General features: G+C 33.9%; 1 long non-coding RNA gene and 1 pseudogene across 3 annotated transcripts; both read right to left on the bottom strand.

The window, feature by feature from the left end:
- Positions 1-62: 62 nt before the first annotated feature.
- Positions 63-7,374, bottom strand: LOC107848437 (annotated as a pseudogene).
- Positions 7,375-10,523: 3,149 nt separating this feature from the next.
- LOC107847045 lies at positions 10,524-14,547 on the bottom strand. 3 transcript variants are annotated; one of them, XR_007047199.1, is made up of 5 exons: positions 14,129-14,547; positions 12,592-13,309; positions 11,756-11,868; positions 10,933-11,009; positions 10,524-10,807 (listed from the first exon to the last, which is right to left on the bottom strand). It is a non-coding gene; the product is annotated as an uncharacterized LOC107847045 (long non-coding RNA). The 3 variants fall into 3 exon arrangements; XR_007047201.1 differs by having other exon boundaries at positions 13,131-13,309; XR_007047200.1 differs by having other exon boundaries at positions 12,592-13,268.
- Positions 14,548-16,385: the final 1,838 nt, after the last annotated feature.

Below are 16,385 nucleotides of genomic sequence, written 5' to 3'. Positions count from 1 at the left end.
AGAAACTAATGGAGTAAACAACCACCAAAATCATACAAACAAGAATGAAACAATGATTTATCTGGTACTAAAATCATAAAGCTGAATAAGAAAGATATGATGTTAATATAGGGAGCAAGAAGAAATCACGGTGAAAAGCCCTGATATATATATAGGTCTCCAATCATCTATAACGTACAGAAAAAGAGGGCATGTGTCCCTGTTGATCAATCAAAACAAACTTAGCAACCAGTACTAGTTTTTCGGCTAGCTGCACAATCGACATCAGCTTGGCGACAACAATTAGCTTGGAAAGAAATCCGTCCACCCTGCCTGTGCTTTTGCTGTTGTTGTCTAAGTAATTGTCAAATTCAAACAGAACCTTGTTAGTTTGGGATCAACATGGAAAAATTAAAGAGAAAGAAGGAAAAAAATTGAATAAATAAAACAAGGAACAAGAAAAAACTAAAAGGATACCATGTCGTTGTTACAAGCAAGCATGTGCTTGACTCACAGCTACTTTAGATTTTCCCGCTATCCTGTATTCAAGATATTGTTTGCACATTAGATGCACGTAGAAATTCAAAAGCAGAACATAGGTGTTTGTTTCTACTTACTCCGATAGTGAAGTCAATACGGTCACATCCTTCAATATCTGCGACTTCTTCCTTAATTTTCACAGCTGAAGCCTCCAGAGATTTATTGTTGCAGTTAATCAATTTTATCTGTTTCAGTGTTGGAATATCTGCAAAGCAGAACATAGGTGTTTGTTTCTACTTACTCCGATAGTGAAGTCAATACGGTCACATCCTTCAATATCTGCGACTTCTTCCTTAATTTTCACAGCTGAAGCCTCCAGAGATTTATTGTTGCAGTTAATCAATTTTATCTGTTTCAGTGTTGGAATATCTGCAAAGCTTAGGGGGATCTCCTCGAGCTTGTAACACCCTTTTATAACAAGTGTTTCAAGCTTGGGAAAGGATTCCTCCAAGGCAGATGCTTAACCCCACCAGTTTTAAGTACTTGAGTTTATGGAACGTGATATCTCTAAGGCACCACTCTTTGTTTCGAGAAAAATACGGACTCCTTAATTGGAGATACTCCAGACATAGTAGTTCCCCGACGATGGAAATGGCACTTTCTATGTGAGTCTTTTCTTGTACCAACTTCATTAAGTTTGAAGGCAAGTGTAACTCAGAAACAATTTGGGGCCACTGAAAGGAAAGGCGGAATATTTGAAGCTGGGTAAAACACTCCAATTTGGGACAAAACTCTGCAGAATTGTCATTGGCCCCAATAGAGATGTCAAGTTCTTGAAGATTAGGACACCTCCGTAATAGCACATCCACGCTATCAGATTGATCAGTTTGAAAATATACTTTCCTTAATACCCTCAAGTTTTCCAATTTGGAGGACTCTTCAAAGATCATCTGCTTATTGTTTTCCAAATCAAAAACAGCATTATTAATCTCAACATGCCTTAATTTTTCAAACTTCCAAAAAATTGCTGGTAACACCGAACGCCTGATGAAATACTTCACAATTAGAGTTTCAAGATTGGGCAGATATGGATCTGCATGAAAATCAACTTCACGTGTGCTAACTGCAAGGTACTTCAGGTGAATTAGTGGTTTCAATGTAGCTAACGAAAAATAATTCACATCAAGAGAACTCAACTCCAAGACCTTAAGAAGTCTCATCAGATTCCATTCAGATATTCTTCCTCGATTGGTCGTTATCAGCGACCTCAAGTGTTTGTGGAGAGGATTTAGTACTTTGGAGTCCAGATATGCACACTTGGAAAGCTCATCAGTGAAGTTGACGCTCACTCGACTTTAGTTCCAATCCAAAGGTTGAAATTGACCTTTCACTGCCAGCATAAATTTTTCTTCTCTACTCTTTTCCAAGCAAAAGTGAAGCACTACATCATGAACCTGGCAGTCTTTGACTTGACCATTATATCTTGTCCTTGAAACCATTACCACGTTACTTCTAATGAGATCCATCAAGTATTCTTCAGCTGCCTCTTCCAACCTCCCGGACTCAATGTTCTACACGAAGCCTTCCGCTATCCATAAACTTATCAGTTTAGACACTGGAATTCTCGCATCCTCCAGAAACATCCCCATATAAAGAAGGCACGGTCGTAAGTGATCAGGTAAGTTATCATAACTTAACTTCATAGTTGATAGACCATATCCTTCAGACTCACCAAGATAGGAAAGTAGAGAATTTTTAACCTCATGCCACCAAGAGGCTTCCATTTTCTTCCTTTTGATTATCCCAGCTACCAAAATAATCACTAGGGGCAGCCCTTTGCATCTTTTTGCAACTTCTTGACTCACATCATGTAGTTCGGGCGGGCAATCTTCCCTTTGAAACACTTTTTTCTGCAACAATTTGGAGCTCTCATCTGGTGTGAGGAATGGAAGGAAATAAAGATCAGTATGGCGCTTGACATGTTCACCCACTTTCTCAAGTCGAGTTGTTACTAGAATTCTGCTTCTGTTTCCACCATCAGGGAAACAAAGTCTTAAGTTATCCCATGTCATACAATCCCACATATCATCCAATACAATGAGATATCTCTTTTTCATTAGGCTTTTCCTCAACTCGTCAGCAAGGATGTCATCCTTATCTCCCTTGTCCTTTGAACCTGTAACTTGACTAAAAATCTCCTGCAATAGCTCTCTTCGGTTATATGTTTGGGAAATGATGCACCATGCTCGAACATCAAAATGAGAAACAATGGCGTCGCTATTATACACCTTCCTAGCACAAGTTGTTTTCCCTTGTCCCCCCATGCCTACAATTGGGACGACATCTAGCTCATTTGCTCCTTGAATTAGATGCTGAATTATTCTTTTCATGTCATTATGGAAACCCACAATTTCCTCATCATACATAAGATCGCTATGTTGAATTGGCTGACGCTTGGATGGCTCAACCATAGAGCAGGGCTTAAGAGCAAGGTTATCTGACCACTTCTCTTTCACCTCCACACTAATATTCTTGATCTCTTTTAAGATTGTTGGAAGTGAGCAAAAAAGATGCAAAAGAGCATTATATCTAGAAAGAATACAGTCAATGGCTACCTCAGCTTCATATGCCAAATTGATAGTACACCTCTGAAGATCTTTAAGAATTTCATCTTCATGGTGCACCTTCACAACATCTTTGAAAATGGACGTTAGAGATGAGAGCTCTCTCTCTAATAAAACTATATGAGGCTTCATCATGAAACCTAAACCTCTTTCAGATTTCGATATCTCATTCAATTTCCTTGAAAGAGAATCCAGAAAGCTCAAACCACCAACTGTGGGAAACTGAGATGGAATGAATGTTAAGGATTTGTAGTTACTCCTCCAATAGTGCCTTTAGATTTTCAACTTTCTCAAATATTTGTATCGAACAAAGATTTATCTCGCTAGCGTCATCTTTGATTATAGTGCTTGGAAGAAGCTTTTGGATTGCACATAGAATATCACCCACAAGAGATCCTGCCTTTTCCATGACCTCATTCAGCATCGTACCATGAATAACATGACATGGTGCATCACCAAGAAAAACCAGCAAGAACTCTATCGCTGCATCAATGACTTGAGCAGAAACATCAGAATGGGAGTTCTTAAGCTTTTGCTTTATGAGATGATGTGAAAATTCTGGTGGTAATCTCATGTCCATGAAAGTTATTGATTGAGTAGGCTTTGAAGCTTTTAGGTCACCAAGAAAAATGTAGTTCATTTCCAGTTCCACTGGCATAACAAGGCATAGTAGATAAGGAGGCTTACCCTCGATATTAGATGCATCATCTCCATCCTCATTAATCCAAAGAGCAAAACAGAACTGCCCCACATTGTCAACCACAAATCGAATTCGGGTCTGGAACCCTTTCAACTTCTCATGGTCAACACAACCATTCATCTCTGTACCATATAAGTATGTCAGAAACCTCATTTTCTCCTGAAAAGAGGGTCAGGCTTGTCCAGATACTTCGCTGCATCATTGAAATTCATGCAGAGGAAATCCATATATTCTGACAGATGGGAATCATTCAGCTCGTAATTGAACCTTGAACTGGTACCATCTTCAACGAATTCCAGCAAATGCGATACGAGCCTTTCCAGATTACGGCTAGCTTTGCATTCATCTGGAATTCCGTCAAAAACTGAGTGAAGCATTTCCACAATCAATTTGTCCTTCTTTGTGATTATGACAAAAGAATCGGGTAAAAGAACACGATCGTACTTGGTAAAGGTTCTCAAAAATCTTAGCTCCATTTCAAGTGTCTCAAGTTGATCAACATTGAAGCTATTCCGATAGCTTCCACTCTTGATCCTTCTTAGACGATCTAACGTATCCTCAATGTCATTTTGATCCATAGAAAATTCCTGCAAGTTCACCAACTCTTGGAATATTAGTTTCATTAATTACGGGCAACTTTCTTTTCTTTTGTCTTTCAGTATTTACTGTTAGAAAAAGCAATACTGCTTGTTAAAAGATTACATTTTCTCTAGGCATAGCACGTAAATATATAAATACTAACTTTAACTATTCAAAATCTGAACAAATATAACCTTTGATCCTATGTGGCAAAACGCGTGTTGTACACGCAAAATTGGGCGCGTAGGGCTAAAAATTTGAACGTTTCAACAGTGAAAAAAAAAAAAGGTAAAATGACTATTACTGCCCTTACTAATTCCTTTTTATATATTTAAATGACTTTTCACTACTATTTTTTCATTATTTTCAGTTCAAAGATGAAACTATACTAATAATAAATAAAAAAATTGTAGTTTTAATAAAACGTTATTAAATTAACATTATTAAATTAACTTTATTAAAACATTATTAAATTAACGTTATTAAAATGTTATTAATAAAACGCTATTAAGGACAGTAGTAGTATATTAAATTAACGTTATTAATAAAACGTTATTAAGATGAAAATTTTATTAAAATATTGTTGTTGTTATTATTATTATTATTAATAATAATAATAATTATAATTATAATTATTATTAGTCATAGTGGTAGTAGTATATTGATAGAAACAATAGTACGTAATATGTAGAAATAGTTGTAGAATAATAATAATAATAATAATAGTAAGAAGAAGAAGAAGCAGCAAAACGACGTTGTTTTAACTTATAGAAGCAAAACAACGTGTTTTAATTGAAAGAAAAAAGTTCGTCCAAGTCAGCCCTTTTAATGATGTAGCACCGTATGATTGAATTACATATTCACGCAGGCGCAAGGGAGTTACATGCATAGAGGTTGCAAAATTGGAGGTCATATTTGTTCAGGTTTTGAATAGTTAAAGGTTTTATTTGTGCACTATCAAATTTTAAGGTCAATGCTATAATTTGATATCAAGTTTAGGGTCATATATATTTATGTATTATGCTATCATTTTGGCTATAGCAAATTTGACAAACCTCCTATTTCTAACTATTTATTGTAAATGTTACTTAGGCGATGACACTAAATTTCATTACGGTTACTAAGGTAAATGCAAAATGGATTCATTTGGTTCACGATCTAAGCGTGCCTTTGCCTTCTTCCCCCCAACCCCCTCTTTTGAATCTCCTATTTGTGATCCAAACCTAAATGGAGAAGGAAAATGGATGACAAAGAGAATTAGAACTCTAAGCAGGTGAGATAAAAAAGATCCTGGAATAAACTAAAAGAAAAAGAACACCATGTAATACTCGAAAGTTTTCGGATATAACATATCAGCAAGATATTAGAATAAAGAGTAAAGTACGACATACTCCAGCTTCACAGGCCCTATTACCACCCCCACTCCCTATCCCCGAACTCAATTTTAGTATATTTTTGTCACCCTTTTTAGCTGATATGACACTTTTTTAACTGACGTGACTCCTGTAATGTGACCCTCATTTTTATCTAATAAAGGTACCATATTAGCACAAAAGGGTGACAAATTATGCTAAAATTGAGTTCGGGGTAATAGGACCCATGTAAAGTTGGGGTGTGTCGTGGCAACTTTGGCCATAATCCGAGGAGATACTGAATGCTTATCTCTAGAATAAAATCAATTTAACCAATTTGGAGGTCAGACAAAATGGATCTTTACTTTTGGTAAATCACAAAGTCAAATGCAAGGTAGAATGTTTTTTTAGTTGATCAAATTAGTGGAGAATATGATAATACAGTTAGTTTTAGAAAAATGATTTTCACAACAAAGTCAATTGATAGTACTTGTTATCGAGGTCAAAAACAATAGATTCATGTCATATCTGTCCTAGCAAAATGAGAACACATGACTTTCAAATTGCAAGTGAAACCAAAATAAAGATTTTGGAAAGAAAGAAAGAAAGGTATTAAAAGTTTGTCTTACAATGAAGCAAGGGTGAAGAGTAGTCTTCTTTTGCCGTTTTGTATCTCCAGACTCCGATTTCTGATTCAATGATGAGAAAAATAGCTGATAACTAAAATTAATAGAATTATGAAACGATAAGATCAACAAAATAAATGATAAGACTTTCAGATATAAAGGTGAGATTAAAAAAAAATGCTCATTGAAATGTATATAGCACCTGATAGAGACCGGAGTTTGCAGTAGGAGAGATGTAACAACTCCAATTTCACAATAGAAATATTCTTATATTATAATCACTAGACTCGAAATTACAATGGGAAAATGAAAATAACAATGTAATTGCAGAACTATGAACCGGTAAAACAAAGAGGATTATTGAAGAAGATAACAAGAGGGGAGACGAGAAACTTAGACTCTAATAATGGAGATGGGAGGAATCAAATTCTTTACTCAACAATCAGCATAAGTCTATTTTTCACCCATAAGTCTCTATTTGTCTACCCGGATTCCAAACATAGCCGCTTAATCTAGTGTTGGGCTGCTTTGTCAATACCGATCCATGCCGAGAACTACAAATGACAGCTCTAATTAAGAAGAAAAGGTTAATATCAGCAAAAAGGTTGGGAGGAGGAAGGGCTTCTTCTCTCTAAGGAAAGATTAATATCAGTTATTGCTCAGCAAAGCTCATGTTTAATGTTATATGGACTGGATCCAAATGTTACAAAAAGTCAATGGTTACAGTAATGTTCAATGAATAATAAAAGGGGCTTAGCATATTATAGTACAGACAGACAGCTAAATATATTGGCCTTCAAAGTCGATGGTTGATGCAAGCAACTTCTAGGCCTAGCAATAGTAGTAGTTGCTTATTGTCACACTAATTTAACAGTCATGTACAACATGTCTGGAACAATCTATGCACCTGGATTTGAGATCTATAACATATACTAACTTTGAACTTTATTCCTTGACAAGACGGTCAAAAAGGCAGCCAATGCTGGCTGATGATTGGAACGTATTCTTTGATTCAACCAAAAAATAACATTGTACTTGTTTCCTTCAATAAATTGTGCAGGTGCTGCATAGAAGACGTAAGTCTAGATAAAGGGGTTATAAAAATTAAAGGGTAAATGACCACCTAAATTGTAGAAACAAAGATGAAACAATGATTTGTCTGATTCTAAAAAGGGAAAAGGCTCAAATATATCACTGAACTATCACAAATGATTCATTTATGTCGTCCGTTAAAAGTTGGGCTCATTCATGCCATCGCCGTTATAAAACCGGCCCATCCATGCCATTACTTTTTAATAAATGATTTTTGAAAACAGTTTTGCCACGTGGCAGCTTATTAGAGGGTCACATTATTTTTTATTTTATTTTTAAATTTTTTTTAAAAAAAAAAAATTTTTTTTATCCATTAAAAAGAATCCACGCAACTTTTTGATCCATTAAAAATTATTTTGATCTATGCTTTTAAAATTTGATTAATTTTTCATGAATATATTCTTAAAACATTCTCGTTTGATTCGTTCTTTGTCATTTTTGACATATTAAGATTGTTTTCATATTTTACCTTTAATATTAATTATTTTTTTCTTCAAATTAATTTCAAATACAATAGTAAACATCATTTAATAAATATATTATAATAAAATAACTACTTTATTTGACGGGCGAGTAACTAAAAGGGAACGGAGAGAGTATACACTCCACACTTTTTATCACTTTATTTTTTTATTTTCTTAAAAGATTCACGTTAACTAAAGCTTTTGTCATTTTTCAGTTGAAACTGTATGGAGCGGAGTGTTGGCCAGTTAAGAACTCCCACATCCAAAAAATGAAGGTGGCAGAAATGCGGATGTTGCGCTGGATGTGTGGACTGACTAGAGGGGATAGAGTTCGGAATGAGACTATCCGGGAGAAGGTTGGTGTGACTTCAGTGGAGTGCAAGATGCGGGAAGCACGATTGAGATGGTTCGGACACGTGAAGAGGAGGGGCATGGATGCCCCGGTCCGTAGGTATGAGAGGCTAGCGTTGGATGGTTTTAGGCGGGGTAGGGGTAGGCCGAAGAAGTATTGGGGTGAGGTGATTAGGCGGGACATGGAACAGTTACAGCTCACCGAGGACATGACCCTAGATAGGAAGGTCTGGAAGACGCGAATTACGGCAGAGGATTAGGGCCAGTTTGGGTCGCTAGTGTAGGGAATTACTTGGTGGGGGTTTTATTCCTGTTATGATTCCGTATTCCGTGTTCCATGTTTTATTACGAATCTGCGTGCTTTCCTCTGTTTTATAATACTTATGGGTGCCGTATTTATGTTATGTAATCTGCTTCTGTGCTTTACTATGTGTTTGTGTGGTATCTCGTGCCTTGAGCCGGGGGTCTTTCGAAAACAGCCTTTCTACTTCATCAGAGGTAGAGGTATGGACTGCGTACATCTTACCCCCCAGACCCCACTAGATGGGAATACACTGGGTTTGTTGTTGTTGTTGTATTAATAATTAGCTTTTCATTTTGCCAACTCTACGTATACTATATATGTTGGCATGTTGTCGCATTCCTGTTTTTGCAATGATAAATGATGATGCATAAAGTGTTACGTACAAATGTTGAATGTTGATTAGGGGCGATTTAACCCTTTAGGAGAAAAGGTGGCCGCCTAAGACCCCAAAATTTGAGGAGTCTATTTTTGTTTAGTAATAATAAATTACAAATTTTAAGAAATATATTAAATACTATTTATAGAAAAAAGAAAAAATTTATATAAAAAAATAAAACGCAAGGCCTCCGTTTGATTTTTGCCTTAGGCCATAAATTTGCTTGAGCCGCCCCTGATGTTGATGATGCCATTCTATGCTTGATAAAAAAAAAAAATAACTAAAAAGTTACTTACATTCGGCTGACAAAATATTTCATGTATGTTAAGACATACTATATGCTTAATTAGAATAGCGTTTGGTTATAAATTTTAATAGTAGATTTACAAAAAAAAAATTCTTTAAATATTTGTTTGATCATGAAAAATTAATCAAATTTTAAAAACATACATCAAATTAATTTTTAATGAATCAAAAAATTGGATGGATTCTTTTTAATGGATCAAAAATAAATTTAAAAGAATTTTTTTTTTTAAAAGACGTGGCCCTCTAATAAGTTGCCACGTGGCAAGACTGTTTTTAAAAACCGGCTGTTAAAAAGTAATGGCATGCATGAGTCAGTTTTGTAACGGCGATGGCATAAATGAGTTCAACTTTTAACGGATGACATAAATGAGTCATTTCTGATAGTTCAGCGGCATATTTGAGTCTTTACCCTTCTACAAATTATAAAGTTGTATAAGAAAGGCATGATATTTATTGAAGCAGCAAGAAAAGACCAGATTGATATATATTGATCGCCAATCATCTATACACGTCGTAGTTGATCATCAAAACAAACCGAGGGATTCCGCCTCTGTTTCCATCATCCCTTTCTCTATAAAAATCTATCAAATCTCTATTAATCTGCGTATACTTTATCCTGTTAAATTCATACTTTATAAAATTTCAGAGTACATCGCTATTGTAGAGTAGAAATTTGATGAATCAAGAAAATATTTGAAAAATAGTCAAAATTACTTCTTTTATTACATAAAACTAGTATTATACTCGTGCGTTGCGCGGAATATTAAGAAATTATAATAATGAGTAAATGCATTATTTCCATCTTGAACTGTAAACGAAATTGCTGAGATATACCCAAATTTAGGAGGGTCCTATTACCAGTAGACTAATTAAAACCGTATTTTTTACAACCTTAGTGCTTATGTGGTGCATACATGGCATATCAGTGAATTAAAATACTGAAGGTCTACGTAGGCACACTTATGTGCTACATATGTGTCACGTAGTCACTAAGGTTGCAAAAAAATTGATTTTAATTAGTCCAGTGGGTAATAGAACCCTCGTAAAGTTCGGGTGTGTCTCAATAATTTCATTTATAGTTTAAGGTGAAAAAACAGAACATTTTTTCTATAATAATAGTAAATATTTACGTGGCTTATTTAAATAATAACTTATATTCGTTGTAAAAAGAATTCAATTGATATCATTCTTTTCAATGTAGTGTACTTAGTAAAAAAATTATACGTTTGACCAAAGGAAATTATTAAATAATTGTCAAATGTCATTACTAAATAGTTTAAACTTAAGTGAGTGAACAGAGAATAATTTCTCGAGAAATGAAAAACACAAGAATAAATGTACCACATCAATTTCAAAAGAAAAAAAAATTACTAAAAGATTAAAGCAAATAAGAAAATTAGTGAAGATATAATTAATAAACAAACTAATAAGTTAAGACTCCATATTTAAGAAAAGAGAAAAAATGACCGTGTTAATAATGTGTAACTCAATCTATGCAATTATCCTCATCAAAACATTACTTGTGAGAGCTTTTGTCGTCTTCATCCTCTTTGAGTCATCCCATTGCTTCGTTACTACAGAAAAAAAACAAATAAAGATTTCTTTATTTACTTATAACTTTGTTGGAGTCCTCATATTATTTCCGTTCGTGGTTATTTTTCAATCATAAGAAGAGAGAATCAAGATAAAAAAAGGATACCTCTAGGTAAATGTACGGAGACGATCTATATTGGTAGTATTCATCACTTGAACTTTTCAATGTATGAGGTGCATATCCTGAAGCAACAACATATTGTATCAAAAATTTCAGAAATAGCAATTCTGTAGCTTTAATTATAACTTTTATAGCAACAGATTCATAATTACGAGAAATAGTAAATTATATTTGTATTTAAGTAAAATGTTGCTATATAAATACATATACAAATATATATGTATTACTCATAAATACATATGCACAACTGAAAAATACATATTCTTCTATTACTATGAAGTGGGTAAAATATTGCTACTTTTGCTATAAGTTGTAATTTTGAAAAAATGTTGCTATTTATTGTAATTATAGTTTTAAGAATGCTAATTTCTGTAATTTTTCCATAAAATAAAGTAAATGATATTCCATAAAACATTAGAAAGATCCAAAAGTATGGGCAAGAAAATGCAAGATACATTCGTAATCATATAATTAACAAAATATCGTACAGCATGGAAGCTAAATGAATTTTACAGAACCTCCTAGTCACCAACTCATATTACCATAATTACTATACTGATGCATAAAACTTCACACTCCAAGCATGTATATTAATTTTGATGAAGATTTACAATTAGGACATCTATTTTACATTCTGTTTGAGTTGAGAGGCAAAAATAAAAATGTAATATTTCTTAGAGGGTGAACCATGAAAGAAGATCAAATAAATTGCACTTGGCATGGATAAATGACTAACTCGTAAATCGCACTTGGCATGGATAAATGACTAACTCCAAAATGGTTTAATCAAATTTGACAAAGAAAATACCTTGTGTGTGGGAAAAAGGTATTGATATTTGCTCCATTTCAGCGAAGAGGCCGATTGTTCAGCATTCGAGAGGCATGGGGCGATTAAATTTCCATTATTGCAAAGGGAGAGTTCTGTATAAAAGATTTAAACAGAAAAGTACAGTCTTCATCATGTATAAAATAGAAAAAACACATTATATCATGAAGTAAGGTCATTATCAGGTGCGGAAGCAGATATCGATCCACACTATTAGAGGCCAAATGCCGCAATATAGCAGACTAAAGTCATCGCGCCATGACAGCATCTCCCGCATTACCAACTGGACTGTCATTGCCTGGTGAGATCTTATATAGAATAGATGCCACATTGCACTATGGTTTATGACCACCCACGTGGCAACGTAGGCATTATAAAGATAATTTAAATATCTGCTTACAATACTTTAAACGCCGGAGGAAAAATAAAATGCATTTAAATTCTACAATTAATCACAAAAAATAGGACTAATAGAAATAGAAAAAATACTTGAAGATTATGATTGAGGTTCTTAGAAAGAGGAAGCGTTGAAATCAAAGAGGCACAATCATGTGATATCACTACAGATAAATCCATGTGACGAAGAGAATAGGTGAATCCAATTCTTCTAGTTAACCCATCAAATTTTGTTCCTAAAACTAAGGCAAAATACATGGAAGGCAACTTTTTTCACAATTGAATTCCTGCAAGTTCAATTTGCTCTGGCCCACGTATGCTTCAAACACGATCAGAACCATCCTTAGGTATTTGCACAGACTAATATTTGTATCACACATTACTAAGTGTCATGAATAATAAAATATGCGTGAAATGCTTACCAAGTTATGATGCGTAGTTTCCACCTTATTATTACGCTTCAGTCTGCTTACCACCAATACCAAATGATTTCATACTCTTCATCAAGACATTTATGATTTGTAAAATTACTAAGTGTCCTTCAATTTTATCATAGGACCCATATATTCTGAAACATGAAATGAAGCTCCAAACATCAATTACAGAACAATTAATAATATGCCACTATCAGGACAAACAATGGGAATGACAAACGAAGAAGAATATGAATGAACTAAAGGAAAAAGTTTCACCCAAATTCAATGTTGCTCGAATAGATTGTCACTCAGGCTTAAAGTTTTCATAGCCTATATTTTAGTCATAAACAACACATCAATATAGTTGCATCAGTCGAACAAATTCGACAAAAATGAACCAAGTGCAAGCAACAAAATGGGCAAACGAATTATTGTAGCATCTGCTATGATAAACATTGCCTGCCATATTAAGTAACGCATCCCTATGACAATACTGCTAATATTCAGCAAATTCCAAACTCTTGTTGATGTGCTTCGTAGAATACCTGTCGTATCTTTCATGGCTTCTGGTGGAAGGATCCATCACTTCTGGTGGAATTGCGACATAGATTTTTGATCCATCCCTTTTGAAAATGAGCATCTGTTGTCGACGTGAGAAGAATAAGGACTTTTCAGCATAATCCCTGCACTCCAATATGAATGTCCCACCCTGTGAGAACCTTTGCTATTGAGACGCCAAAAAAAAAACGAGATGATTGCTTACTTTCGACCCAAACAGAACTGTCAAATTCTATATCGATTCAAAGTGGAGCAACTCAGAGGTTATGTGTCTATTTTTGTTGCTCCATCTTATGAAAACAATTTCGATGTCAAAATTATAACTAACTTAAGACAAAGGTCACTATAAATTAAAAAAAATTAATATTAGAAATATAGACAGATCAAGGTTAAAACAAATTGTATTGACAACTGTAAGGTATATATAAATTATGATGTGAAAACAATTTTAATAGATAATAATACACCAAGATAACAATGTTCTCATTCACACTATTGCACATCAAGGCCATTTTCCGTTTCTCTTGAAAACACCATGTAAAACTTCATAATAGTGTATAAAACCTTATTATTGGGCACGAGCAAGTGAAACAGAAAGATGGATCGAGAAATTTCATAAATGTTTTTCTAAAAAAAAATAAAATTTTTAGTCATATTTTATTTATTTAAATTGAGAATAAGGTGTGATTTATGGAGAACAGAGAAACATGAGGATATTGAAACTCAGAGTCATGAGAGGAAATATGATGATATTGAAACTCAGAGTCATGAATAAAACCATTATTTATCAGTATGAAGCTTCAAAAGACCAACAAATGAAACACTTTATTATACTTCAATTATATGTTGGCAGTAACACATGTACTTGAAATCCACATAGCACCACACCGTATATAAACAAAATCAGTTAATGATCTGCTTTGCTAACACCTATTTCTGCTTCAGAACAAAAGCCACATAACCATTAGTTAGACTAATAAAATACCCATGGCGCTTTGCTGGAGATATCGATGTCGAGACGAACTTTCTTCAGCAAATAAAAGATGCAGATTTTGCTGTTCTTTTGCCCAGTTCTTCTTCTTGTCAGTGTTGTCAACAATCTTTGGGAGATTATCTCCGGCCTTGGGGACTTTTCTATGATCGAGGCTGTCTCAAAGAAAAATACCAAAACAGAATTTGAACTGGGTGTATTATTTTTCAACAACCATGAGATTTGGAAATTAAATAAATAATGTCCTGAAGAGATTAGGCAAGAAATGAAAGAGAAGCAGTTCTCTCATGTGAGAGAATGCTGTGCATGAGACCAAAAAAAAAAAAAATCATCAGAAAAAGAGCACTTGGAGAATATAAAAAGTAAACGCAATTGTTTCTGGATTTGGTATACAAACTGATTTGCAGTTTTAACTTTTGAATTTTGAATTTTATTAAAGTTATCTATTGTTTTTACTTAAATATTTTTAAAATTTCTTATGAACCAATTACAAACTGCCAAGTGGCTTATTATGAAACTGCCACTTGGCTTAATGTGGAGGCTTTATCCTCTCCTTTTAATAATCTATAGATATAGATTTCAGTTAGATTTCTTTCGCATTCTTTAGGTTACAACTTTATGCATTCATTACTTCAGGAATTTGAAAGAATTATTCATCATTAAATAATGGCATCTCCAACTTTGGTTCTATACAAGTAAACACTTAAACTTGTAGACACATATGTCCTATGTGGCATCCTACGAGGCCAATTCTTGTTCTACATGACAGACATCATACGTGTATTAAGCCACATAGGTTATGTGTGTCTACTTGTTCAACTTTATACAAGTTTAAGTGTCTGTTTGTAAACACCCAAAATTTAAAATCATAGAGATGCTATTTGAGGTCAAGTTAAAAGTTAAGCAGACACCCAAAATTTAAGATCATAGAGGCGATTTGAGGTCAAGTTAAAAGTCATAGATGCGATTTGAGTTCAAGTTAAAGGACATGTTTATGTATTATGCCTTAAATAATTGAACATCACAGTATATACAAGCAAATGCATTTACCATCAGACTTTAGTCTTTTTGAATAACTTCTTCTCAACACTTAATAAGTAGCCAAAAACCAGTCACATGACATAACACAGAGACAACATGAATTTGCTTAGGGGTTTAAATTCTCTTATCAAGGAATAATAATAAGGAAACACCAGGATACTTCTATACTACTACTAGAATACATAATGTAGAGAATTATTCATTCATCAACATATATATAGTATATCAACATAGGCTCCTATAGGTATTATATACAAGTCCTATATATCATAAAAACACCAAAAGAAAAGAGCTATAAACAGAACTCTTTTAAGACATAAGATATCCCAGACTCGAAACAAAATGGACATACAAGAGAACGAGCAGCAGAGAGGAAAGAAGAGAAAAAACAAAAACTTAAAACAAACCCCTAAACGTAGAATATACCCTGAGTTCGGAAACTTGGACCGAAATAAGTCCTTTTTTAAATTAATTCACCAAAGTAATGTGTTTGTTGAAAATTTTACAAAACTAGTATAAACGTTGTTCCCAATAACATTTTATGTTTTAAAAAGGTTAACGGCTCAAACGGAATTGGCGTTAGACGTTAGAATATAAAACATTACTCACAATAACGTTTTGACATAAAACGTTACTCTCGGTAACGTTTTAGACATAAGACGTTACCGACAGTAACGTTTTAGACATAAGACATTACCGACAGTAACGTTTTAGACATAAGACGTTACCGACAGTAACGTTTCTCTGTAGCTCTGCCACCCAAGAATCTCTGTACAAATTTGACATTAAATACATTATCACCAATAACATTTTAGCTGTAAAACGTTACTCCGAATAACGATTCTATCAAATCAACCCAGCAACTTTTTTGACCGAAATTTTGCCTTGAAATTGTAATCACTAGTCACATTTTAAGTTTAAAACGTTACTTACAGTAACGTTTCTAGCGAATCAAATCACAGACCTGCAAAATTTTAGGACAACAGATTATATAAGTGACGGTATGTATAGAATGTTCAAACACATTTTTACAATTCTAACCAAAGCTTTTGCTTGTGTGCTTTATTCTAGAAACGACATTTACAAAGTTTTAATAGGTATGGCTAGCCAATATATTGTAATGCATTAAAATTATTTTGATGTTTTAATAATTATAATACATATCTTATTTTTGTGTATAGCAGAAAAATGGCTAATTTTGAAGAAAATG

The sequence above is a fragment of the Capsicum annuum genome, chromosome 11 (assembly GCF_002878395.1).
Source record: "Capsicum annuum cultivar UCD-10X-F1 chromosome 11, UCD10Xv1.1, whole genome shotgun sequence".
Classification (NCBI taxonomy): Eukaryota; Viridiplantae; Streptophyta; class Magnoliopsida; order Solanales; family Solanaceae; genus Capsicum; species Capsicum annuum.
This window is presented reverse-complemented; position numbering and strand designations above follow the sequence as displayed.